The sequence below is a fragment of the Camelus ferus genome, chromosome 2 (genome assembly GCF_009834535.1).
Source record: "Camelus ferus isolate YT-003-E chromosome 2, BCGSAC_Cfer_1.0, whole genome shotgun sequence".
NCBI classification, from domain to species: Eukaryota; Metazoa; Chordata; class Mammalia; order Artiodactyla; family Camelidae; genus Camelus; species Camelus ferus.
In genome coordinates this window covers 111,309,136-111,334,210 of record NC_045697.1, presented here as the reverse complement: position 1 = coordinate 111,334,210, position 25,075 = coordinate 111,309,136, and the positions used below count along the sequence as shown (strand labels likewise).

Here is a 25,075-nt window from a genome sequence, read left to right as displayed (position 1 = left end):
CATGGAAACAACCCAAATGTCCATCAATGGATGACTGGATAAAGAAACTGTGATATATGTATACAATGGAATACTACTCAGCCATGAAAAGAATGAAATAATGCCATTTGCAGCAGCATGGATGGACCTAGAGATTATCATATTAAGTGAAGTAAGTAAGAGAAAGACTAATATCATATGATGTCACTTATATGTATAATCTAAAAAAAGATACAAATTTTATTTAGAAACCAGAAATAGACTCATGGACACAGAAAACAAACTATGGTTACCAAAGTGGAAAGGGGTAGGGAGGGATAAATCATAAGTTTGGGATTAACAGATACACACTACTGTATATAAAATAGATAAACAACAAGGACCTCCTGTATAGCACAGAGAACTATATTCAATTTCTTGTAATGAGCTATAATAGAAAATAATCTGAATATATAAAACTAACACTGTAAATCAACTACACTTCAATAAAAAATAAACTTAAAAAAGAAAGACCACCATCCCTGGATTAGGGCCCACCCTACCCAGTATGACTTCATCATAACTTGATAAGAGCCACAAAGATCCTATTTCTGAATAAGGTCACATTCACAGGTACCAGGGCTTAAACTTGAATGGGTCTTGTCTGGGGACACAGTTCCACCCACAGCACATGGTGCAGTCCCACGCGATATAGAACTTAGCAAGAATCCTTGTGCTGACTAGTTTTGTTTATCCTTCCAGACCCACTCTCCATCTTTCAAGCTCTGCTCTGGGCTGCGCCCACCAGCTCTTGGTCTTTAGGCTTGTATGAGGTGATGCCTCTGGTAGGTTGGCAGGAGATGGGTCAGCAGGAGGAATGTGTTTATTCCCTGGGCCGCCTCCCTGCCCCTGACACTGTGGGCTGGCTGTGTTCCTCTGTCAGGTGGCCCTTGCTACACGTCCGCCGTGTCCAGGGCCCCTCCCCTCATCCTGGTCCCAGGGTGGAGTGAGGGCTCTGCTGTCACTGGCCCGAGTGTGGCCCGGCCTTGTCAGTTTCCCTGGGCCAGTGGGAGTTGGCTCTCTGGTCTCTGCCAGACCCTGACACTGCAACACTCAGCACTGTGATAGTTTGTTTAGAAATAATGTTACAGACCCAAAATGAGTTCCAAATTCCTGTTTCTTCTCCCTCTTCCATGAGCAGATGAAGATTCTGACAGGCTGGCTCTGGGCCAGGGCGGATGAAGACATGCAGTCTCCTCCTGTTTGGTCTTCCTGACGGAGTGTGGTGGAATGGACCTGGCGGGCAACAGTCTTCCCTTTCAGGAACATTGTAGGTTGCTTTTTAGCCTAACAAATCTCGTTTGCCTTCAGCTGCAGCAGAGCATAGGTGAGGAAAATTGGTCTCTTTGGCATCAAATCATTCAGAGCTTATAAATCGCTCATCAAAATGGGAAGAAATTGCATTTCTGGCTTGGTCTACAGCAGCCACAGCCAAATTAGGTGTCATTAAGCAGCTCTTCATGAAGGGTCATGCATGTTTGAGCTTAAGGGTCAGGCATGTCAGTGGCTCCTTCCCTCCTTTCCGCCTCCCTCCCCTCTCCCTCTGTGAATGGACAGACCTCCTGGGTACCACGTCTGGGCTAGTCTAAGCCCACTCACTGGAGCCTTGCAGGAGAAGTACCAGTGAGCATGAAAGGATGCCGATCCTGCTCCTGGAAAAGGCAGCACATGATAAATAGTCACCTTCTTTGTTCCTTCTCTCTTCATTTCTCCTAATTTCAAAGGAAGTGAGGAGGGGTGGGGGAAGGGAACTTTGGAAGGAGGAGAGAAGACATTATAGGTCTTGCGGTAGAGCGATGGGCTTGTGCAGTTTTTGCAGCTTCGTTGACTTGTGCAGTGTTTGGTTTGATAGCAGTGCCTTTGAGTGCACTCTCCCTCGCCCCTTATGTCCATTTGGCTCTCTGGAGGTGTGCAGTGCTGGACTGGGCTGGGGGGAATAGAAGCAGGAGCTGCCTATTAAGACTCAAGGAGAATCCTTCCTTCTGAGCTACCCAGCCAGCTCACCGGTGCAGGAAGGGAGACAGCTCAGGGCACTGCCCGCTGGCTGGAGTGGCCATTTCTCCCAGAACTCCAGGGAGTGAGGAAGGGTGACCAAGCCCAGCATCAGGTTTCATAAACAAAGGCATCTCAGAGTTCCTGAAAGGACAAAAAGTTACATGGGATGTAGTATCACCCTCATCTGTCAAAGTATTGTATATTCTAAAAAATTTCTTTGAAGCCCTTGCCATCCAATTAAATATTTATGATTTAATAAGCACTAAGGAGACGGTTTAGGAGAAAAATATCTTAAATGCTACTTAATCAAGACATCAAGACCTTAAATGCTACTTAATCAAGAAATGGAGACCACTTAAAAGTACTGTGGGGAGGTGGAGGAGAAACCTCAGGCTGTTCCATTTGGACGTGACCTAAAGGATACTTCCTGTTGGCACATCAGTCACTTTCTGCAACACTTTACAGGAGTCCGGTCTCCTGGGGGCTAGAAGTTCCAACACCCGAGGGCTTGACTTCACCATTTCCTTTGGTAAAGTTTGCTTAACAGGCATTTTCATCTATATAGATATTTTATTTTACAACAATCCTGTGAGGTAGTCCAGGCAGGTATGATATCTCCATTCTTAGATGAGGAAGTTAGGGCTTTAAGAAGTGAAGTGGCTGGCCCTGGATCAGCTAATGAGGGCTGGAATAAGCTCTTCTACCAATGCTCGATCCACTGGGTGTACTGTTTCCCCTGACGATGGAGAGCATCTGCTCTTGAGGACATTGTGCAATGAGAATTATCAAAAAACTCTCTGGAATGTGGGGTTTGGAGGCAGGAGCTATTTACAGTATTTGAACCAGACACAGAAACTGCTCCAACTGAGCAGATATCTCAAAGAATTCTCGGAAGTGGGAGTTTTTTTTTTTAATCTAGAAAATTGTTGCATCTTTTATGAGTTAAGGCCTAAAAATCATAAGGCTGACATGATCTTTCTTATTTTACAGATGAGAAAATGAGTCTCAGAGATGTTTAGTAATGTGTAGTAAAGAATTTAGACTTAATATCTAAGTATATGTATGACTGAGACATGATTACACCAGAAATTGACACACCATTAGTAAACTGACTATACTTCAATTTAAAAAAAAAAAGAGAGTACTGGCCTTTGCCCTGGACTTCTGGGAGGTAATCTATGCCATACCTGATAGAATGTCTTCAGATAGCATGTGGGCTGACCACACCTGACATCCTCAGGTGGCAACTGGCTACACCAAAGAGACCAACCATGAGATATAGGGTGGAGGTGATGGGTACAAAGTATTAATCACTCTGGATGCTGGGTTCAACCATGAGGGAAATCAATCAGTGAAAGGCAGTCAAAGGCAGACTAGATAAGGCCAAGGAAAGAATAAATGATTTAGAAGACAGGATAACAGAAATCACCTAATCAGAACAGCAGACAGAAAAGCAAACGAAAACCAATGAAAGCAATGTAAGGGTCCTATGGGATAATATAAAATGTGCCAACCTATACATGATAGGGGTCCCAGAAGGAGAAGAAAAGAAAAGGGAATTGAAAAGATATTTGATGAAATCATGACTAAAAACTTCCCAAACCTAAAGAAGAAATCAGATATCCAAGTACAGGAAGCACAGAGGGTCCCAAACAAGAAGAACCCAAATAGACCTACCCCAAGACATGTTATAATTAATATTGCCAAGGTTAAAGATAAAGAAATTATTCTAAAGTCAGCAAGAGAAAAACAAAGAGTTAATTTCAAGGGGACCCCCATAGACTTTCAGCTGATTTCTCAGCACAAACACTGCTGGCCAGAAGGGAGTGGCAAGATATATTCCAAGTCCTGAATGAGAGAAAGTTGCAACCTAGGATACTCCATCTGGCAAGATTATCCTTGAGAATAGGAGAGAGAAAGAATTTCACAGACAAGCAAAAACTAAAGAATCCAGCAATATTAAACCTATGCTAAAAGAAATACTGAAAGGTCTACCCTAAATAGAAAAGAAGCCAGGACTCTATAAAAAGGAGAAAACCATAATTGGAAAGGCAATAACCACAATGAGTTGCAAGAGAATAAACATGAAGATGTAAAGAGGAGTTCAAAATCATTAAAGGTGGGAGAGGGGAGCAAGAAAATATAATAGATTTTCTTTTCTTTTTCTTTTTGTTCTTTTTAGGATGTATTTGAGCTTATATGACTATCAGTTTAAAGCAAACGGATATAGTGGTGGGTAATATACTTGAAAAACAGAGTAACCACAAATCAAAGCATACAACAGAGTCGCAAAACCCAAAAAGAAACCAAGATAGTACAAAAGAAAATTATCAAACCACAAGAAGAAAAAGAAAAGAATAAAGAGGAAATACCAACTCCACCTTCCTGAAGGGAGAAGGGATTTTTGTCCTTGTTTAGTCTGGATCATAAGTGTCATGGTGTCGATGCATGATGGGTACTTCTGATCTGCAAGGCTAATTTTATTGAAATGAGGGCATAATGAGCAATTGGTTATATTTGTTATGCTGGAGATAGCTCCTTTTTCCCACATTTGTCGGCCTCCAGGCTTCTTGTTACCCCAAAATGTGTGATCACTTATCTGCCCAGAGTTCCTGCTTTTCTTTCTCTGCCCAGGGACCTCTGTAATTACATGATGTGTGGTTTCCTGCATTTGGCCTGTGCCCCTCCTTTTTTGCCCAATTCCTTTCATTTGGCCGGTGTCCCCCTTTCTCTGCTCACATCTATCTATCTGCCTGCTCTAACACGATGACCACTTGTCTTGGGGTAGCAACAGTGGGAATCAAACTAGAGACCCCAAATCCAGAGTGAGGAAAGTGAGGGAAGAATTTTTGTGACAGAGAACTTCAGGAAATGGCTCTGGGTCCTACCTGCTGAGCTGCTACAGCAGGGTAAGTGAGAGTCAGCTCCCAGGCCAGGCCCAAGCACATGCCTACTGCAACCGAGCAGGACCCTGTGGGGCCTTCCCCCGACAGATGCCCACCCCCCACAACCCCATATCTTCTGCTGTAGCTCCTCTCTGAAGTACTTGGATAATCATATCTGATGGACACTTTCTGAGTTGTTTTACAGGTGGGAAAGCCACCACCAGATGGAAGAAATTAACTACCTGATGATCATGAGCATGCCAGACCTACTGGCACTTAAGGATTGGTGATGTTAACCACTGTGACACCACTCTGTTACCTCACCATCAACGAATCAGAGAATTGTGCACCAGCTGATCACATACCCTGTGAGTGCCCTCCACTACTTTCTGGCCTTTAAAAACACTTTGCTGAAACCATTCGAGGACTTTAGAGTTTTAGCGCACAAGCCACCCCTCCTCCTTGTTTTGGCATCTTCATAATAAATACTGCCTTCTCCTTCCCCACAACCCGGTGTCGGTAGATTGACTATACTGTGCATGGGTGAGCAGACCCAAGTTTGGTTCGATAACATTACCACAGCATTTGCACACAGGTATTTCCTGAACAGAATGAAAGCAAACCATTTAATAAAGTCAGAACTCAAGCCTTAGATTACTAGGTTGGCATCAGAAAGTATCATATGTCATAACGTAGGCTACAGCAGAGGCAGCACACTTGAAAGCACAATTAGAAATGCAGCAGAGTTAAAAGTGAGCTTGGAAGGCTAAAGGCAAGACCTGAGGGGTGGGAAAAGTACCAGAGCTCAGGCACAGAGATCACAACACACAGGTCTGCGAAGACCACAATCTGGCGACAAGTGCTTGGAAGCATTCATTAGTGCTTAAACTATTTGATGGTATTTCCTTCTGTACCTAAGAAGATCAGAGGTTGAGGGAATCCCTTTGGTGTGTGCTTTGTAGACAGCTTACATTCTTCCCTCCGGGGTACAGCTTATGTTAATAAGTCCCCTTCACAGATGTGTGCCTGCCTCCAATAACTAGCATTCTCCATGTCTTTGCTTCATTATTACCTTATGGATAAATACAGGAAAGGGGGAGATAAAGATGACCTTTAACAGCATCATTAATGGTAACATTGATGCAGAGTGCTTTGGTTACAGAAATTCTGGTCACAAGGTGTGTTGGGGACAGGGAACAGAAAACATCATGCAGAAGCAGCTGTGTGGATCTGTGAAGTCCCCGTCACCATTGACCTTAATAAGTCAAGCATTTGACTCACTCAGAGTTGGAAGGCATCTTAGCCCATTCCTCTTGCCAGGACTTGGGGTACAGCAGCAAAGTAGTGATTTTAGACAGTGGAGGAAAGAGACTGGAGTCCTGCAGATCAGCCGTCGAGTTTAGGAGCTCTCAAACACTTGGAACATGGAAGTGTTCTAGAGAGTGCAAAGCTCTACACAAGTTGGCAGTTATCCCAGTCAAGTGGAGAGAGGCTAAGGGGTCAGGAAGTTCAGAACTTAAGTTCCTGTTCTGCTCAACACCCTGCCTTGTTATACAAGGCACTGGAGACCCTCCGGGTGATCAGGTTCCATCTCTAGTCATTCTTCTTCTGCTTTGCTCCACCGAAGCCACTCTATCCTATCACCTCCTAGAACATGGCAGGCTCCTTCCCATCTGGGGACACTTGGGACTGTAGATTCCTCTGGCTAGAAATGTTCCCCAAAAGGGAAAGGGAAAAGACACCAGTTCTTTTCTTACCCAAAAGATAAAACTACAGATGGGAGATGGTGCGCTGTGTAGCAAAAGATTATAAAGAATTTATTTAGAAAAGAAAAGTGCACCTCCAAGAATGGGAAGCAGGCTGATTCAAGGGAGGAAAAAGCAGTGGTGTTTGTTTGCCTTTTCTCTTACACCCTCCCTTAGAGGTGGTCTTTTGATTGATTGACGGTTCTTGCCCCAAGCATGCTTAGTCATATTTGCCCCTTTTATGCATGTCCTTACCCATGATGCACACAGAAAAACCCATGGGGGAGCCTAAACCACAATGCAAATTATATTGCAATGAACACTGGGTCATGTCCTGTTAAGTGTTTCTTGCTACCGCGCAGCTGCGGCTGCTGGGTTCTAACTGGTTTCTTGCTGGCACTCATTTAGAGGAAGTAAAGCCCTTTATGCTGAAAGCGGGCATAACGCCATCTTTTGGACCACCCTCTCTCTTCCACCTGTCTGCCCAGTGCCCCCACTTATCTAACCACCTAACAGAAACAGACCCTCTTTCCCCACCAGCCAATTTTGTCTCACATTCTGGAGGATGGAAGTCAAAGATCAGGACCCAAGCAGGTTCAGTGTCTGTGAGGGTGTCATTGTCACTCACTGTCACTCACCTTTGACTTGTGCATGAGCCATACAGTTTGAGGTCACTAGATGGCAATGTAACACCAATGAAAAAGCTAGGAAAATATTTCCAAATCCAAAGCAAGTTTGATATATGCTATCACAGTTTAAAGAAAACTCTATTGAGAGGCGTTAATTGTGTACTAAGAGTAAAAAAAAAGTATATCTATTTTTTTAATAATAAAAATGAAAAATCAGATTGCTCTCAAGAGTGAAAACTTATCTAACTTCTCTTCTTTCAGCCTTCAGACAATCCAGGCTTGTAACTCGGTTTTTCTATTTAGAATACACTGAACTAATCTTATAATATTCTTCTTTCTTAGTTCCTGAAGAATTTTTGGTACCTCCTAGATAAGCAAGCCTTGGAAGAAAGGAGTCCATATGGAACTTTGTTGTTGTTGTTTAGGGACATAGACAACAAACAAAATAAGCTAATTTGATAGTATATTGGAAGGTAAGCGCTATGGAGAAATACCAAGCAGTGAAAGGACAGAGGTGCAGTCAAAAGAGGGTCTTATTGGGAGGCTGACGTATGCTTGAAAACTCAAAAGAAATGGGAAAAAGAGCTGTAGGCAGAGAGTAGCAACTGCAAAGCCCTGGAGCAGGAACACATCTGGTGAGTTCGAGGAATTGCATGGAGGCCAACGTGGCTGGAGCAAATGAAGGGAAATTTAGGGGACTTGTCAGGGAGATAGTGAGTGACAGGTCATGCAGGGCCTTGTTGGCCACTGAAATGTCAACTTGGACTGGAGTCCGGGAGTCATGGCTTCTTTACAGAGATGAGATCTCACTTTATTTTCAAGAGGATTGCTCTGACTGTTGTGATAAAAATGTTTTAGGGAGTCAAAGAGGGAAGCCAGGAGACCAGAAATCCAGGAGAAGATACTAGTAGCTTGGACCTGGGTGGTAGTATAGTAGTAATAAGAGATATTGAGAAATGCTAAAATTCAGACTGGATTTTGAAAGTAGAGCAACAGAATTTCCTGATGGATTGGATGGGACTTTTTTTAAGAGCTAAAGAGAGGCAGCATGGACGACTGACAAACATTTGGCCCGACCAGCTGAAGTGCAGAGGAGCCATTAATTGAGATGAGGAACCTGAGGGAGCAGATTCTGGGGTCAAAGACCAGGAGATCAGTTTAGAACGTGTCATGATTGACATGTCTGTTAGTCATTCAGCGATCAATGCCTTGTTTCTCTAGGTCTGTGTTGAAGGTATAAATTTGGGGATTGACATTATTACCATGTCATGGTATTGAAAGCTACAAGCTGGGTGAGTGAGTGACTTAGGGATGTGTGAGGGGGAATGGAAATCTCTGAAGAAGACGTTCCAGAAGGGATCTGAAGGCTGCAGAAGTTAGTTGAACGGAGAGTGGTAGGAAATCTCTCCTCTCAGTGGCATCACTAATCAGCTAATCTACCAACAGAGTGAAAAATGAGGGAACAGTCTAATGATGGAGACTTCATTAGATACCAGACAAGAGTCTTGGGGTGAGAAGGTAGCTTTTCTCTAACAAATCTATGAAATTTCAGTGCAGTACTTAAGTAGGTGGAATCCTAAAATATTTCCTAAAGAATCTCATATAAAAATGAGGTGTGATCTTTATCACTGAAAACGACCGTGGGACATGTATGTGTGGTAGCAACAGAGGTCTGAGGGCAGTTGTCACCGAGAGGTGACAGCGCACATTGTCCCAGGCTGCTTGGGGCTGAGTTCCGGGGATGCCACTTTCAGGCTGTGTAATTTCAAGCAGGTTGTTTAAGCTTTTTGTGCTTTAGCTTGGTGTTCAGTTAAACAGACATAAAGCTGGTTTTGCCATGAGGATCAGATGAGAGTATGACGTTACTCAAAGTGCTTGGACGATAGTAAGGCTTCAGCAGCAGGAGGTAATTACACTTTTCATTGCTGTGAATCACCGTAGAATTCATTTTTAAGATGAAGAATACGGAAGCAGTCAGATATATTTCTGGTTGAGAAAAACAGACCATATTGGATAATAAAACACCTATTTACCACTTACTATGGTTTTACCTGGACTTTTAATTAGAGAGATTGTAAAAGAATGACAGATATTAATTGAGCACTTACAAGTAAAGCACTGCACATCTATTATCTTCTTTTTTTTTTATCTTTACCATCTTGTATGGGAGGTGGAATTTATCCTATTTTGTAGATCAGGAAATTGAGGCTTAGAGTCTTAACGAAGGGCACAAACCTAGTGAGAGGCAGATCCATGATTTGAAAGAAGTTGTCATCTTTCAAGTTCTTCAAATCACTGTTCCAGCTTTCTGCTACTACACATCCTGTTTGCTTCAGCAGATCACATCTGAAGCACACCGCTCATAACTGACAGCTCTACCATAGCAAGTCCCCTTTGAGGAGCAGGAAGAAGAAAACCTCATGAGATCATACTTGTAATTTCAAATGATAGTACAGACAAATGCACTACCCTCCCTCCTTTTTTTTTTTCTGCAGAAAACAAGGTAATTATGTTTTCAAATTTGCTTCTGTAAAAATTTCAAAACCTTTAAAACCTTTCAAAATCAATGAGTAATTCTTCCATATCCACCTAGATTTCTAAATTAAAAAATTTCTTTAATTTTTTTTGGGGGGGTAATTAGGTTTATTTGTTTGTTTATTTTTTACTTTAGGTACTGGGGATTCAATCCAGGACCTCATGCATGCTAGGCACGCACTCTGCCACTGAGCTCTACCCTCCCTGCTCCAACTAGGTTTCTAAACACAGTGAGGCCTTGAAGACATCGTTAGCCTGATGGTGCTGGAGATGCTGAGCCAGGCCCTTCCTTCTCCATCTCAAATACACAGACGATCCAGGTATTTAAAAAGCACATAGCACTGAAAAACGGCAGTGGGACCCTTCACTGACTTTGTGTTCCAGAAAGATTGGCTTGTCACCCAATCCATATAGATCTATTACACTTTTATGTTATTATTTTCTTTAGCCTTTAGCTCCCTTCTGAAACTAGCCAAAAGCCACAACTCTAAGTCCTCCTAGGCATGGTTTAAAGTGGGCTCTGCTAATGTCACTAAATATGAGAGTGAAGTGTTGTCTGTACACTATTTAACTGTTTTTCTTTGCTTCAGAAGCACTGTCAATGCTTAAAGCTTACAGAACTTACTGAGGCACTAATATTTGGTAGAGCATCTTGTTCTCTATACAGGTTCTCATGTAAAATATCAAATTGCTTATTGCCTGTGAGATGAGAAATTATAGGTAGATACATATTGGTTAACTCTGTGTGTTCTCCAGGCTGGTTTCCAAGAAACAGCTCTAGGGCCAAGGGGAGTATTACTCTGCTCACATTTTCCTCTAGAATTACGTAGTGTGGGGTCCAAAAAGGCCACACTTTTGAGTATATCCAAGTCACTATGCGCACGTTCCCTTTTTGACCAAAATTGCTCCAACACATATCAAACTTAGAAGCTTTCTATAGTTCCAGGTGGTCAGAATCTGAGCACATCTGATTGCCATTTCCCACTGGAATTCATGCCAACTAGGCCTGATCTTCTGCCCAAATGACATCTACTTTCCCCCTAGGAAGTTCTGATTCCTGCACCGTGTCTATTGCCAATTAATAAAATGAAATAAAAATATTTGGCTTGTTTATGGAGTTCCTGTCTTCATTTAATTTGTAGTATTCAAAGGGAGGAGCAGAAAATGTTCTTTTTAAATCACAACACAGTTGATTCATAATACTGTGTTAGTTTTAGGTGTATAGCAAAGTGATTCATTATATATATATATATATTCACATTATTTTTCATTGTAAGTTATTATAGGATATTAAATGTAGTTCCTTGTGTTATACAGTAAACCCTTGCTGCTTGTCTATTTTACGTATAGTAGTTTGTATTTGTTGATCTTGTGCTCCTAATTTATCCCTCCTCTCCCCTCCTTCCCCCTTTGGTAACCATAAGTTTGTTTTCTATGTCTGTGAGTCTGTTTCTGTTTTGTATATAGATTCATTTGTATCATTTTTAAGATGATACACTGACCCCACATATAAGTGATATCATATAATATTTGTCTTTCTCTGTCTGACTTATTTCATTTAGTATGACTTTCTCTAGGTCCATCCATGTTGCTGCAAATGGCAATATTTCATTCTTTTTTTATGGCTGAGTAATATTTTATACTGTGCCTTCTTAAACCAATCACCTGTTGATGGGCACTTTGGTTGTTTCTATGTCTTGGCTATTGTAAATAGAGCTACTAATATCATTGAGGTGTGTGTATCTTTACAGATTATATTTTTCATCTTTTCTGGATATATGCTCAGGAGTGGGCATGCTGGATCATAAGGTAAATCTATTTTTTAGGCTTTTAAGGAAACTATACTGTTTTCCATGGTGGCTGAACCAATATACATTTCCACCAACAGTGTAGGAGAGTTCTATTTTCTCCACAGACTCTTATAATAAATAAGCAATTCATAGACTTTTTGATGACAGGTGTGAGGTGATTCGTTATTGTGGTTTTGAGTTGCATTTCTCTGATAAGTAGCTATGTTGAGCATCTTTTCACATGTCTGTTGGCCATCTGTATGTCTTCATTGGAGAAATGTCTGTTTAGGTGTTCTGACCATTTTTTGATTATTATTATTATTTTTGATATTGAACTGTATGAGCTGTTTGTATATTTTGGATATTAACCTCTTGTTGGTTGCATCATTTGCAGATATTTTCTCCTATTCTGTAGGTTGTCTTATTGTTTTGTTAATGATTTTCTTTGCTGTGAAAAGGCTTTTAAGTTTGATTAGGTCCCACTTATTTTTGTATGTATGTATGTATGTATGTATGTATGTATGTATGTATGTATGTATTTAATGCCTTGGGAGACTGATATAAGAAAATATTGCTATGATTTATGTCTGAGAATGTTTTGTCTATCTCCTCTTCTAGGAGTTTATGATGACATATCTTATATTAAAGCCTTTAAATCATTTTGAGTTTATTTTTGTATATGGAGTGAGGGAGTGTTCTAGTTTTCTTGATTTACTTGTAGCTGTCCAGTTTTCCCAGCCTCACATGCTGAAGATACTGTCTTCTCTCCATTGTATATTCTTGCTTCCTTTGTTGTAAAGATGGTTCAACATACACAAATCAACCAATGTGATACATCACATTAACAAAAGAAAAGGCAAAGACTATATAATCATATTAATAGAAACAGAAGAAACATTTGATAAAATTCAACATCCATTCATGATAAAAGCTCTCACCAAAGCGGATATAGAGAGAATGTATCTCAATATAATAAAAGTCATTTACGACAAACCTACAGCCAACGTAATACTCGTGGTGAAAAGCTGAAAAACTTTCCACTAAATTCAAGACAAGGATGCCCACTCTCACCACTTCTATTCAACACAGAATTGGAAGTCTTAGCCACAGCAATCAGATAAGAAAAAGAAATAAGAGGTATCCAAAATGGAAGGGAAGAAGTAAAATTGTCATTACTTACAGATGAGATGATACTGTATATGGAAAACCCCTAAAGACTCCACACAAAAGCTATTAGAACTAATAAATGAATTCAGCAAGGTAGCAGGATACAAGAGAAATACACTGAAATCTGTTGCATTTATTTACATTAACAATGAAATGTCAGAAGAGAAAGTAAAGATGCAATCCTATTTAAAATTGGGTTAAAAATACAATACATAGGAATAAACTTGTTCAAAAATATGGAAGATATATCTATATTAAGAACTACAAAACATTGATTAAGGAAATGGAAGGTGATTCAAAGAAATGGGAAGATATCCCATGCTCTTGGATTGGAAGAATTAAAATTGTTAAAATGGCCATACTGCCCAAAATAATCTACAGATTTGATGTGATCCTTATCAAAATACATTTTGATATTTTTCACATAACTAGAACAAATAATCCTAAAATTTATATAGAACCACAAAACACCTAGAAGTGGCAAAGCAATCCTGAGGAAACTTTTTAGTTTGATGTAGTCCTATTTGTTTATTTTTGCTTTTGTTGCACTTGTCTGAGGAGACAGATCAAAAAAAAAAAATGGCTAAGACCGATGTCAAAAGTGTACTATCTAGGTTTTCATTTAGGAGTTTTAATAGTTTCATATATTACAGTTAAGTATTCAATCAATTTTGAATTTGTTTTTGTACATGGTGTGAGAAAGTAGTCCAGTTGGATTCTATCGCGTGCAGCTGCCCAGTCTTCTGAACACCATTACTGAAGAGGATGTCCTTTCCCCATTGTGTATACTTGCTTCCTTTGTTGCAGATTAACTGACCATATAAATGTGGGTTTCTTTTTAGGCTTTCTATTCTATTCTATTGACTTATGTTCCCATTTTTGTTGAATTTTTTTCTAAAATGTTTTCTTTATCTATTGAGATTATCATGTGATTTTTATTTTTTAACTTGTTAATGTGGCGTGTCACATTGATTGATTTGTAAATGTTGAACCATCCTTGCATCCCTGGGATAAATTCCACTTGATCATGGTGTATGATCCTTTAAATATGTTGTTGAATTCAGTTTACTAATATTTTGTTGAGGAATTTTGCATCTTTGTTCAGCAGTAATATTGGCCTGTAGTTTTCTTTTCTTTTTTTTTTTTTTTTGTGGTGTTTTAGTCTGGTTTTGGTATCAGGGTGATGTTGGCCTCATAGAATGAGTTCAGATGCATTGCATCCTCTTCAATTTTTTGTAACAATTTGAGAAGATAGGTGTCAACTCTGAATGTTGGGAGAATTCACCTCTGAAGCTGTCTTGTCCTGGACTTTGGTTTGTTAGGGGTTTTTAAAATTCATGATTCGATTGTTTTTCTGGTGATTGTTCTGTCCAAATTTTGTATCTTCCTGATTCAGGCACAGGAGAGTATACATTTCTAGATATTTATCTGTTCTAGGTTGTGTATTTTATTGACATATAAATTGTTCCTCTTATTAATAGTAACCTCTTTGTATTTCTGTGGTGTTGGTTGTAACTTCTCTTCTTTCATTTATGATTTTATTTATTTGTGACCACTCTCTTTTTTTTCTTGGTAAATCTAGCTGAAGTTCTACCAATTTTGTTTATCTTTTCAAAGAACCCATTTTTAGTTAATCTTTTCTGTTTACTTCTTTTTAGTCTATATTGCAATTATTTCTGTTCTCATATTTGTTATTTCTTTTCTCATACTAACTTTGGGTTTTGTTTTTTCTTCTTGTTCTAGTTCCTTTAGGTATAAGATTAGATTGTTTATTTGGGATTTTTATTATTTCCTGAGATAGGCTTTTATTGCTATAAATTTCCCTTCCCTGTTTTTGCTGCATTCCATAAATTTTCAATTGTTGTGTTTCCATTTTAATTTTCCTCCAGGTATTTTTTGATTTCTTCAGCGACCCTTTAGTTGTTTCATAGCATATTGTTTGGCCTCCATGTGCTTGTGCTTTTGCAATGTTTTTTTCTTGCAGTTGATTTCTAGTCTCATACCTTATAGTTGGAAAAATTAGTGATATGATTTCAATCTTCTTAAATTTAGTGAGACGTTTTTGTGGCCTAGCATGTGACCTATCTTGGAGAATATTCCATGTGCACTTGAAAAGAACATGTATTCTACTGCTTTTGGCTGGAGTGTTCTGTGAATAGCTATTAAAGTTATCTGGCATAATGTGTTGTTTAAGGCCAGTGCTTCCTTATTAACTTTCTGTGAAAGATCTATATATTTATGTAAGTGAGGTGTCAAGGTTTCCTGCTGTTATTGTGTTACTGTTAATTCCTCCCTTTATGGTTGCTAATATTTGTTTTGTGTATTTAGGTGCTCCTATGCTGGATACGTATATATTTACAATTGCTATTATCTTCTTGTTGGATTGAATCTTTTATCATTATGTAATATCCTTTGTCTTCTGTTAAGCCTTTCTTTTAAAGTCTTTTTGTCTAAGTATTGTTACTCTAGCTTTTTTTAAACTTTCTTTTGCATTTGAATACCCTTTTTCACTCCCTCATTCTCAGTCTGTGGGTCTTTAGATCTGAAGAGAGTTTCTTGTGGGCAGCCTACAGAAAGGTCTTTTTTTTTTTTTTAATCCATCCAACCATTCTATGTCTTTCGAATGAAGAATTAGCCCAATTGCATTTAAATTAATTATTGATAGCACATAGTTATTGTCATTTTATTAATTATTTTTTTTTTAGGTTTTTTTTCTCTTTTCTTCTCTTTTCTTTCCTTGTGATTTGATGACCATCTTTAGTGTGATGTTAGGCTTCTTTTTACTTTGTTCTGTGTGTATTTATGATAGATTTTAATTTGTGGTTACCTTGAGGTTCATATATAACTATATAACTATATATACATATATATATATGTATATATATATATATACACACACACACATTTATATATATATAAATGTGATCATTTTAAGTTGATAATTTAAGTTCAAACAACCTTGTATTTTTACTCCTTCCCATGTTTAGTGTTTTTTATGCCATGTTTTATATCTTTTTGTTTTGCATAGACTTTAACTTCTTATGGTGGATATAGATGATTTTACTATTTTTGCCCTTTAACCTTCCTATTAGCTTTATAAGTGGTTGGTCTGTTACCTTTACTCTATGATTAGCTTTACCAATGAGATTTTTTTCCTTTTGTAAATTTTATGTTTCTAGTTGTGCTCTTTTCTGTTTGGAGAAGTTCCTTTAATATTTGTTGTAAAGTTGGTTTTGTGGTGCTGAACTCTTTTAGCTTTTGCTTGTCTGTAAATTCTTTATTTCTCCTTCAATTCTGAATGGTAGCCTTGTTGGATAGAGTACTTTTGTTGTAGAAATTTTTTTTCTCTTTCATCACATTGAATATTTTGTGCCACTCCCCCAGCTTGCAAAGTTTCTTCTGAAGTGAGCTGACATTCTTATGGGAGTTCCTTTGCAGGTAATTAGTTGTTTCTTCTTGCTGCTTTTAAGATTCTCCATTATTAATTTTTTCCATTTTAAATATAATGTGTCTTGATGTGTACCTCTTTGGGATTATCTGTTTGGAACTCTCTGTGCTTCCTGGAACTGAATGTACATTTCCTTTCCCAGATTTTAGGGAAGTTTTCAGCTATTATTTCTTCAACTAAATTCTCTGCCCCCTTTTCTCTATCTTTCCTCCTTCTAGGACTCCTATAATGTGAATGCTAGTATGCTCAGTGTTGTTCCATAAGTCTCTTAAGCTATTCTCATTTTAAAATCTTTTTTTGCTTATTCTGTTCAGCTTGTGTGATTTTCACTACTCTATCTTCCAGTTTGCTGATACATTCCTCTGTAACATCTAATCTACTTTTGATTTCTCCCAGTGTTATTTCTTTTATTTCAGTTATTGTATTCTTCAACTCTGTTTGATACTTCATTATATTTTCTAACTCTTTTCTGAAATTTTCTCTATGTTCATTCTTTCTTCTCCCGAGTGCACTGAGCATCTTTGAGAGCATTACCTTTATTTAGTAGATTACTCATCTCCACTTTGTTTAGTTCTTCCTGTAAGGTTTTGTTTCATGCCATCATTTAAACATATTTCTTTGTCTCTCCATTTTGCCTAATCTTCTGTGTCTATTTTGGTAAGTTAGGTAAATTTCCTGATCTTGGAGAGTTTATCTTACATAGAAGGTGTCCTACAGAGCCCAGCAGCACTCTCCCCTTTTGCCACCAGAGCTATATGCTGGAGGGGCTCCCCTCTGTGGGCTGTGTGGGCCCTGCTGTTGTGGTGGTGCTACTGTGATAATGGTGGTAGTGGGGGCTGGCCTTTGGCTTGGTTGGCCTGGTTGGCTGCTGGTCCCCTGATGGGTGGGGCTGAAACCTGAGGCAGCTAGTTGTTGGGGGTAGGGGAGCCTGGGGCTGGTGCCAGCTTATTGGTATGAAGGGCTGGTTCCCTGGGCTGGTGCTGACCTGCTTGTGCAAGAGGAAGCCTCTGGCACTAAGAAGTCAGAAGAAGGACACTAAATTGGTGCTTGCCAGCACCAGTGACCTCATGGTAGAACAAGCTCTCTAAAATGGCTGCCACCAGTGTCTATGTCAACAGAGAGGAGTCCCAGTTTCCGCCTGCTCTTCCTGAAGGCTCTCCAAGATCAGCAAGTGAATCTGACCCAGGTTCCTTCCTAATTACTGCCTCTGCACTGGGACTTGGTGTATGTGAGATTTTGAGTGTGTCTTTTAAGAGCAGAGTCTCTGATTCCTACAGCCCTTGATCTCTCCCATATGCAAGCCCCACAGACCTTCAAAGCCAGATGTTCTGGGGACTTGTCTCTCTGGTGCACAATGCTGGGCTGTGATCCTGATGTGGGGCTTGGATCCGTCACTCCCTAGGAAGAACTTCTGCGGTTGTGATTATCTTCCTGTTCGTGGGTCATGGACCGGGGATGGGAGTCTTGACTAGACTGAGTCTCTGCCTTTCCTACCCATCTAGCTGTGGTTCCTTCCTTATATCTTTTGCTGTGGAAAATCTATTCTACTAATCTCAGGTCATTCTCATTGATACTTGCTCTGTAAATAGTTGGAACTTTGGTGTTCCTGCAGAAGGATGTGAGATCAGGGTCTTCGTACCTTGCCATTTTGGCAACTTCTCCAAAATAGCTATTATTTTTGAAATTACTTTTTCTTTTCTTTTTTCCCTATTCTGAATCAAAGTTGTTGTGAGCACTGATTTTTTATAGGTAATAACTCTCCATGTATTCATGTAGTGTATACCATGTTTATTGAACTCTATTAACTATTATGAGAGAAATAAAATTGACGAGATTCAATTCTACCGTCTAGGAATGTACAGTTTTCTATGGAAGAAGATACGCTCAGTTTATAATACAATACTACCAGTTTGTGTCTCAAGGAATTAATAAATACTTTTAGGGGACAGGTTAAGATAAGTGGTGGAGAAGGATTTTCCTCTGTATCTTGAATGTGCTTTCCTCCTTACATAGTTATAAATAATCCCATTAAATTATTTCAGAAAACTAAAACTAAAACTCCATAACATATGACAAAATTTCGTTTATTTTTATGGCATTTTATAGTCTTTTAAATAAAATACTTAGCAAGGATAAGGATAGAAAATTAACTTTACCTGGGAGCTTCTGGATAGTCTTTGAAAAGACATCACCACCTGAGCTGGTTTTGATGGGTGGAGATGGGAGGAAAATCTCTGCAGACAGAGAGCGACGCACTTATGGGGGAAATTAAGGGCACATTGGGAGGTAGCAGGGGTTGAAGTTTGGCTGAAGAGTAGAGTAAGTGAAAGCAGAGACTGAGAGTCTGACAGGTGGGTAGAGTCTTATCATGGACATCCTTCAAAATCAAGTGAAGGAAGGAATTTAGATTTTATTTTCTGCTTCAGCAGTTCCCGAAGTCAGATCTGCAACGTGCTGGCCTCATAAGATGAACTGAGTGTAAGATTTACATATCTGAAGATTCATTGCAGGCCTTACAGTATTTAATATTGTAATGAGAATTCCTATAGTAAAGACCTTTGCTTTACTTAATTTAAACTGGCATTTCCTAAAGGCTTTTAACTCCATAATCTTTTAAAAATAATAATGTGAAAGGAAGTACTTGGACCTACAGAGAGCTACCGCTGATGTAGCACAACTATGTGTTACTATTTTGTGTGTGTTATGTGTATTTGCCCATTTAACCCTTATGACAATTTGAGGTAAGTACCATTATTATTATCCTCGATCCCATGTGTGAAAGCTGAGGCACAGGGAGGTTAAGAAACATGTCCAGGATCACAAGATAATAAGTAGTAACTCTGGGACTTGAGCCCGTTGGTCTGACTGCAGGGTCCATGTTTTTCATCAGTGTAATTAACACCTTCAATGCCATGAGGTGAGGTGGGGAGCTCCTGAAGGTTTCTGAGCAGGAGAGTGACATGCTTGTCACTGATGTAAAGAAGATAATGCTGGTTGCTTTGCAGAGAGGATGAATAGGTTGAATCCATTAGGGAGTTTTTTTTTCCCCCCTTATTTTACTGTAAAAAAATTTCAAACACACAGAAAAGTTGAAAGAACAGTACAATGAAAACTTGTATGCCCAGGCTCTAGATTCAATTGTTGACATTTTGCCACATTTGGTTAATGCATTTCTCCCTCCTGAACCATTTGAAGGAAGGTTGTAGCCATCATGCCTCATCACTGCCAAATACTTCAACATGTGAATCCTAAAAATAAGGACATTCTAGGAGGCTGTGTTAAAGTCCAAGTGAGAGGTAGTAAGCACCCAAACCAGGGCAGTAGCAAAACAAAAAAGAGCTGAAGCAAGAGAGTGTGAATCACCCATTTGAAAATTGGCCAGAAAATAAGAAAATGCTCAAAGGATGATGGAAACATGTCAAAAACAAAACAAAACAAACAAAAACAACAACAACAAAAAAAAAAACAAACCTCATGAACTGACTAGAAAGGGATCCAATGAACCAAATTCAGGACAATTTGAGCTTCAATGATAAAGAAGCACGGCCAATATAAAAATTCCTTGATTTCATGATAATACTAGAAAGAAAGAGAGAAAACGATGGATAAAGAGAGAAAATAAAAGCTCTTTTTAAAATCAGAATGCCAGCTAATAAATGCAGAAGAAATGACAGAATTAAAAATTTTCTGTTTTATAAACTTCCCAGTGTAATAATTTAAGCGTGGAACATTTCTGAATGCCAAAACTATTGGATGCCAGGTTATTGAAAGACAGAGTATCAACATGGTTTCAAAGCATTCCACCACATATGACCTGTTAATCCCAATGGGACAAAATACGCCTTTACAGTGGAGTCATCTGGCAGCAAACACTGAACAAAATGGTCGAGTCTGGTACTGCTGCTAGCAATGGCCTAGTCTGACATTAGGTTCTTTCTGATGTGATACAGTGGGGAAGTATAAAGCATCACCTTCGGGGGGTTCTTGCCAGAAATATTTCATCTAAACCTGCTGTAGAAACCATCAAACAAATTCAGAAGATAGAACATTTTGTAGAACAATTGGCCTGGATTCATCAAAAGATTCAGTGTCATATAGATCAGTGGGAGATGATAGAAGATTAAAGAGATGTGACATCCAAGTGTAATGTGAATTTGGTTAGATCTTGAATTTAAAAAAAAGCCATTAAGGACATTTTAGGACAAGTGGCACAGTTTGAGTATGGCTTAGAGGTTGAATGTTGTTATTAACTCATTTTTAAGGCCAGGTAATAGTGTTGGGACAATGTCCTTGTTTGTGGGGATGTGTGCTGAAGTATTTAGGGGTGAGGTGTCTTGTTCACAACCTACTTTTGGACGGCTTGGCAGAAGGAAGTATTTGTAGGTCCCTAAATAGAGATAAAGTAGGTGCAACGAGATGATTAACAGTTGGTGTATAGAGAGAAGGGATATAACAATGTGCATTGTACTGTTCTTTCATTTTTGTGTGGATTTGAATTTTTTCAAAAGAAAAAAGATACTATCTATGGGAATCATTGGGAGAAAATATTTTTTCCATCCTCTTTTCATGCCTCTTAACTTCCTACCCTTAGTCATTGTTCTAGGAAGTGAAAGTTCTGCTTTGACTTGTTAGTTTTGACCCTTGTATGGAGTTTAGGTCTGAGGATTTAGACTGACTCCATTTCTCAGTAGTGACAAGGATGTTGCAGGGACAGCAGGTTTGGACTTCTAGGATACAGTTTTTTTCCAGACTCATCTTTGATTAATATGGGAAGTGATAGGAAGGGACTTTGAGAAGACCTTGATTCTTGTTATCTTCTGCAGCTGCAATAGTGGGTTCCAGAAGGCCAGTGATGAAATCTGATAAAATACATAGCATATTCCTTATGGTTCAGGGGAGGGCTGGAAAGATTCCTGGAGTAAGTAGAGGGGAAAGACCTTGAGACTTTTTACATGTACATCTGTTAGAGCCATCATATCAGAGCATTTTATAGCATTTTGTTTGCTTCTTTTCATTAATAGATTTTGGCAATCCTGACAAGGTAGTCATGCCTTTTGAACTACTTGCAAGAGATGTTCTTGAGTGCCTTCTTCACAGGAAAAGATGGTAGAAAGAAAAGGGGGGTTATTTTCTCACAAATTTATTTTCCAAGGGTAAGATAAAACTCAAGTCACAACGCTATAGTTGTCATAGGTCTTTTGAAAAAGCAGCTGGTAAGTAACAAAATTTCATTAAAACAATTGTTGGATGAAGGAGAAGATGTGTCATGATGAGATTCTTTGCTAAGTGGTGTTTTTGTACTAAGACGACAGATGTAAATAATGGGTGACCTCAACTGAATACCTTCTATGTACTTCCTTTTAATACAATACTTTGGCATTACTTTACTATTTTTTCTTCAGAACTCAAGAATACTTTAATGACTCTATCTTAACATTCTTCATGTTTCTATAAAGGGAGAATGTCTGACTTTTATGTTTTTATTGAGTTTAAGAAGTATTTGGGAGATTGCAATTCTGGTAAGGCATTGGCTTTTAGTTTCCTTCTCTCTAAGAGCAATTGAGTTTAAGAAGTATTTGGGAGATTGCAATTCTGGTAAGGCATTGGCTTTTAGTTTCCTTCTCTCTAAGAGCAATGACACAGCAGATTGAAGATTAATGATGGTTTGGAGAGTACTGGTATGTACAGATTTTATTTGATGTCATTGAGTGAATATGCACTGACTGTCCACCATATACCAGGTACTGTGTCAGTGCAGGTAAAAACACAATAAATGGCATTGCACAGGGTCTATTTGGTGACTGTCAGTGACACAAGATCACATTTGGAGGTGCTTGGCTGATTCCTGCTCTGATGGTTTTCTTGGACTGACATTACTATCCTCTTTTTTATAGTATATTAAATCCATAAACAAGAGTACTCTAGCCAGTCCCTTCTTGGACTATTCTAATTTTGTCTCTCACAATTTATTGGGGGAAATGAATTCCATATGTTTAGTAAAGTTGTTCCAGAATGACCTCCTTTCTGACTCATTTTTAGTATTTTGGGATTTGGTGGTTTGTGTTTATGGTCAACAAATGTGTGCTCTTCATGACTTTAATGTCCTTTTTAACACATACACTTTTGCAACCACTTTGTCTTGCAGATGTGAAAATTTTTGCCTTCTTAGCCCATTCTAATTTTTTCTTTACACATGTGTGAGATGACTTGACAGTCTTGAGTACCATTAGCTTTCCATCCCAATCCTGTTTTCTATCAAAAAAGAATGTGTAAATGTCCTTTAGGGAGTAGATGAGAGCAATTTTTCTTTCCTTTGAATAAAAATACATAAATATTTAGAATTACTCTTGCGAAGTTCTAGATCAATCACCCAGGGCTAATGCATCACTTAGGGAGTTTGGCTAGTGGCGTTCTTGTGAATGGTCACCTGTGTTTACAGAGCTCTCACCATCCCAGGATTCTGCTCTCCTTGGGGGATCCAACATCATTGGTCAATTTAACTTCTTTACCTCAGCCATGCTCAGAAAGTCTTGATGGGACAATATTCAAACTGCATTCTCATTAAAATTTTCTCTTTCCCTTATCAATAAGCAAAGATCATTTAAAAATTCTTTATTAGTTCTTTCTCAATAGTATGTACTTTATAGGAATGTAGTTTATCATTTATTTCAGAAAAGGAGCTAGGCTTTATTTTGAGCCGTTCAACCAGCATTGGACTTGGCAGTTGGCGAGACTTCCACTCATCTTTGCCAGCCATGTTTCATATCTGTTTTCCTTCTCACTTCCTTCCTCCAAACCTTTAAGTCAACTCGCTGACAGTAGAGTTGCATGTATGGATTTTAAAAAGTATTTTCCATTTAACATATTTCAATTTTTGATTTTGTTTTCTACTCTCCAGTGTCACTTAAAATAGTACTATTCCATTCAATACATATGCCACCATTTAATCTCCTGTATTTGGACATTTTCTCATTGTTCATTACTTTAATAGCATGGAAATAGTTATTCCTGTAGCTAAAATTTTGAAAATATCCATGACAATTTCTTAGGTCAAAATTTTGGATATGGAGTTACTGTGTCAAAAGTAAGCACATCTTAAGGCTTCTTATACATATTTCCAAACATAATTGTGTGAGAATGCACATTTCCTTTCACCCTTGACAAAACTGGGTGTTATAAAAAAAGCCTCTGCTTGAGTAAGATATATTAAAATGAAATCTCATGGGTGTTTATGTTTGTCTTTCTTTTATTATTAGAAGTTTGAAAATTTTCATAGATTTTGGTTCTTATTATTTTACCTTGGGAAAACATCCAATACAATGATGAATTAGGGCCTGAACTATCATAATTGTGAAGAGGCAGTCAGTAATACCAGGAGCCTGAGTAAATGCTCTTACAGAAAGATAAGAATAAAAAACCCCCAGAAAAATTGGCCTCAAAGAAAAGAGAGATAATTAAAGAATGGAACTAAAACTGCGAAAAATAAAACAAAACAAAAAACATACTTTAAGAAGGATGAAAGAATTTACATTCATGATTGTGCACAGAACAATGAATAGATAGTTTGGAAGCAAAACTTAAATCATCTACTTTATATATGTGATACAACTCAGCTGCTGGAAACCATGCAAAATGTTTTGAATTGCCCTTAAAATATTGAAAGTGTTTTCTGAATGATTTATATTCTTTCCACTGTAAATTAAAAATGAAGAAAATTTAAAAAGTTTTCCCAGCACCAGATATATATCACATCTTCCTTGTCCATTCATCTGTTGATGGACATTTAGCTTGCTTCCATATCTTGGTTACTGTAAATAAATAAATTCGTGCTTCTATAAACACAGGGGTGCATATATCTGTTTGAATTAGTGTTTTTGTTTGCTTTGGATATATACCCAGCAGTGAAATTGCTGGTTCATATGGTAGTTCTACTTTTAGTTTTTTGAGGACCCTCCATACTGTTTTCCATAGTGGCTACAATGACTTACATTCCCACCAGTGTACTAGGATTGCCTTTTCCCCACATCCTCACCAACATTGGTTATTTGTGGTCTGTTTGATGATAGCCATTCTGACCAGCATGAGATAATATCTCATTGCTGTTTTGACTTGCATTTCCCTGGCGATTAGCAATGTTGAGCATCTTTTTTCTTTGCAAAAATGTCTATTCAGGCCTTCTGCCCATTTTTCAATCAGTTGTTTTTTTCTTTTTCTTTTTCTTTTTTTGGGACTGTGTTGTAAGAGTTGTTTATATACTTTGCATATTAACCCTTATCATTTATATCATTCACAAATATTTTCTTCTCTTCAGCATGCTGTCTTTTTGTTTTGTTGATGTTTTCCTTTGCTATGTGAAAGCTTTTAAGTTTAATTAGGTCCTATTTGTTTATTTTTTATTTTGTTTCCTTTGCCCGAGGAGATAGATCCAAAAAGTATTGCTACAACTTATGTCAAAATGTGTCCTGCCTATGTTTTCTCCTAAGAGTTTCATGGTTTCAGGCCTTAGATTTAGGCCTTTAATCCATTTTGAGTTTATTTATGTGTATGGTGTTACAGATGGATGAGAATTGCTAAATCCTGTTTGACTTCTTTATTGCTCCACTGTTTTTTTCTTTTAGTAGCATGTTGTTTACTCTCCACCCCATAAAAAGACCCGCAGGGCCGCTTCTCTCCTATAGCACCGTCCGGTTCCCTGGCCCAGAGGCTCTATCTCACTTTTTGCCTCTAAAGCGGCTAACTTACACCTAGAATTCTATTGGTTCCCTGAGCTCACTTCTGATTGGTTATTTCCTTCACTCCTGATTGGGTATTACTCTCACTTCTGATTGGTTATTACTCTCACTTCTGATTGGTCCACTTTCCT

The 25,075-nt window shown here is 38.5% G+C and overlaps 1 long non-coding RNA gene across 1 annotated transcript; it reads left to right on the top strand.

The window, feature by feature from the left end:
- Positions 1 to 4,387: 4,387 nt before the first annotated feature.
- Positions 4,388 to 21,268, top strand: LOC116667205. The gene is made up of 3 exons (XR_004324018.1): positions 4,388 to 4,523; positions 6,608 to 6,611; positions 21,258 to 21,268. It is a non-coding gene; the product is annotated as an uncharacterized LOC116667205 (long non-coding RNA).
- Positions 21,269 to 25,075: the final 3,807 nt, after the last annotated feature.